At 36.3% G+C, this 3,000-nt stretch overlaps 1 protein-coding gene across 1 annotated transcript in view; it reads right to left on the reverse strand.

Annotated features, from left to right (window-relative positions):
• HECTD4 (HECT domain containing E3 ubiquitin protein ligase 4) overlaps window positions 1-3,000 on the reverse strand; it is a 197,294-nt gene that overhangs the window by 80,586 nt on the left and 113,708 nt on the right. The gene's annotated exons all lie outside the window — the stretch shown is intronic.

A 3,000-nucleotide genomic window follows, 5' to 3' on the forward strand; every position in this document is an offset into this window, starting at 1 on the left:
ATATAAAGTAAAATAAAAAATGTCAAAATTTTCTTTTTTTCCTTTCTAGGAAAACAATTCTAGCAAATTTTTAAAAAAGTAACTCATGTACTTTTTATGAGCAGACTAGGGCTCGAAGCCCATAAAGGGCTGTCTTTGGGCAGTACCTGGTGTTTCCGCAGGGGTCCCTGAGATGCTTCTCGTGAGGCCCGACTGGGCCGCGATGGTGACATGCAGCAGCAGCTCAGCTCGGTTCATTAAACTCTTCACTAATGTCTTCGTTTTGGCCAGTGGGTGTGAAGGTTTCTGAATAAGAGAATTCACTTCCTGTAGAAACTTCTCCCTATAAAGAAAGACTGATGTGCATTTAGTCGTTCTCTAGCTTGCCAAAAATAATGATTAAAAAAAATTATAAAGGCTGGGAGAAGACAGAGGGGAAACTCAGCCAAAGTCACCTAATAAACATTGCTTACCTTCCTCTTTTCCCCAAGGGGATCAGGGTAATAAACTTTGTCCACTTTTAGTTCCTTTCTCTCAGTTTCAAGTGCCTATGCTAACTTTTGAAGGTTAAAATCAAAACTTCCACCTTACCAAATGAGTACCAACTACCAACATTTTTATAAAACCTATTAAGAGACTACACCTTTACAATTTGTTTTGAGCATCCAGGTGATAAATTAGCCTTAATAGTTGTTAACATCACTAACCTCAGTGATAGGACCATGTTTTCAAGATCATTTCCATCAAAGGAGACTTCCTTCATTGAACACAAAAGTTCTAGCTCTTTCATTTTGTTCTAAAGAAGGAAAAATCAAGAAAAGATGGTATGCAGGATCTGCAAAAACCAAGTTTTACTGTACATATGCTAAAAGGAACAGAAAATTTCAGGGAAAAATCATCACCTTTGGTCCATATTTCTATACCTGAAGCATATTTGTAAGCTATTATTTGATATTTTAATGATCAAAAATAGCATTGGCTGCTTTCTGGGGATTCCTTCAAGGTTTATAATTCTACCTGGTTTTTGTTTTTTAAGCCTTGAAAGCAAAATTTAACAATGATGACAACTTCTTTCGATTTTTTAACTATCAATGAAAAACCAACTTGGTGAATAATCATCTATATATTGGCATGTTGATTTAATCAATTTTTGTTTAACTTCTTTTTTATTTTAGTTGTCAAAAGCCAATCATTTAACCTCTTTGAAAGAATGAGTACATTTTTGGAATGTGTCACATTTTAGGAAGTGACACTATTTTACCTGCATGCACACAGTGTATACCTTCGCTCTATAAATGACAACACCCCAGTGATAAACCATACACTTTGCTCACCTCATTAAAATGGTAATCGTAAAAGAAAGGCATGTTGTTCTCCAATTTCCCCTGCACAGCATCCTCAACCTCACTTTGCCATTTCTGTTCCAGTTCTGCAACACTCTAATAGGTAAATTAAAACACTATGTACACAGACGCGAAATAAAAACAAGTGCAATCTGTAAATTTGGAAATTTTAGTCATAATAGTAATTTTTAGAAATTTAGATCACATTTGAAACTTCTTATACTTCTAGGAAAGAAATGATTTCTAACAGTTATAAGACAAACATAAATGTCTTAGCTTTCATTTACCTGTAGCTGTCTTTCCATGGCATTGAGTTTCTTAAAGGTCTCTCCCATAATTTTACACAATAAATCATATTCCTCAGCATGTTCTTCCTGATATTGGAAATTTATTAGGGACTGCAGTGCATCAACCAAGTTCAAGTGCTTAATAACACATGACACCACCATTTCCTCCATCACGTCTGGCTGAATCACTTCTCTGTGATCACAATAGAAACTAGTCAGGTATATGCCAGATTCTCAGCTTCCTAATACTGTATTTTATAGGTTGAAAGATGTTAGCTCTGATTTAAGTATATATTAAATATTCACCATATCTCCTATTACAATAGAATAAGAGGCGTGGATATTATAATGGCATTGTGGGAGTCTTAAATTGACAACTAATTTAGCATATTAACTGATAAAACTTACATTGGATGACAAAGCTGAAAATCAAAATTAAAGAGACTTCATTCTCTATGATTGGTATATTTTGAGGTAGAATCATATTAGAGGTGGAATAGGGCTAAGCCTTAAAAAAGATCTTCAGCACCATTTGCCCGCTAATTATGCAGTATTATGGCTTGCCGTATTCAGTGCATGTGGATGTTGGGCTGAAAACAATGGTGTTTTCTGCTGTATTTTGTTTAACTTTAAATTTCATCTATCCTCTAAAATTTTCTCTCCGAAATGGCCAATTTTGCCTCAGGAGGCAGAGGCAGTCTGCAAAACATTCTGGAGGCAACAATATCACAAAGACATTTGTAGCTACAGAACTTCACATTCTAGATTAAAGACCCCCTCACCATCTCTTTAGGGATCAAAAATAAAGACACATCTCTAGACTCTTTGGAAACTAAAGTAGAGGCTGACTACTGGTAGAACGTAAAACTACCTGAGAAAAACCTAGAACCTGTCAAACTTTAGCATACAACAGAATTACACAGGAAACTTGTTAAAACACAGATAATTGGGCCCCATTCTCAAAGTTTCTGGTTCAGTAGGTGTGAAATGGGGTTCAAGAACTAACAAGTTCCCAGGTGGTACAAATGCTGCTGATTTTGAGAACCACTAATCTGGAATACCATCTGTTGGGCTCTCAAGAACACTCAGTTGACATTCATTCAGTAAACATAAAATTAAAGGTTCTTTTACTAGATCACAAGAAGAAAAACACCCCCTTCAATTGTTCAACCATTTCTTTTTTCACTGGGAAAAGTAAGATGCTACATAGCAACATACTTTATACTTGGTCTAAATTGAGGTCTAGCACGCCCAGAAATTTCCCTGAGCTTTATCATGATTCCTGGAGGCAGCCTGATCCGGGGAAGATCAAAGTAGTTCCCAACAGGAGGCACGAGGACGTCAGAGGGGTAGGTGAATTCTCTGTCTTCTTCTATGGTCAGAGGCAGTGG

This window comes from Propithecus coquereli, unplaced genomic scaffold (assembly GCF_000956105.1).
Source record: "Propithecus coquereli isolate 6110/MARCELLA unplaced genomic scaffold, Pcoq_1.0 Scaffold81, whole genome shotgun sequence".
Lineage (NCBI taxonomy): Eukaryota > Metazoa > Chordata > Mammalia > Primates > Indriidae > Propithecus > Propithecus coquereli.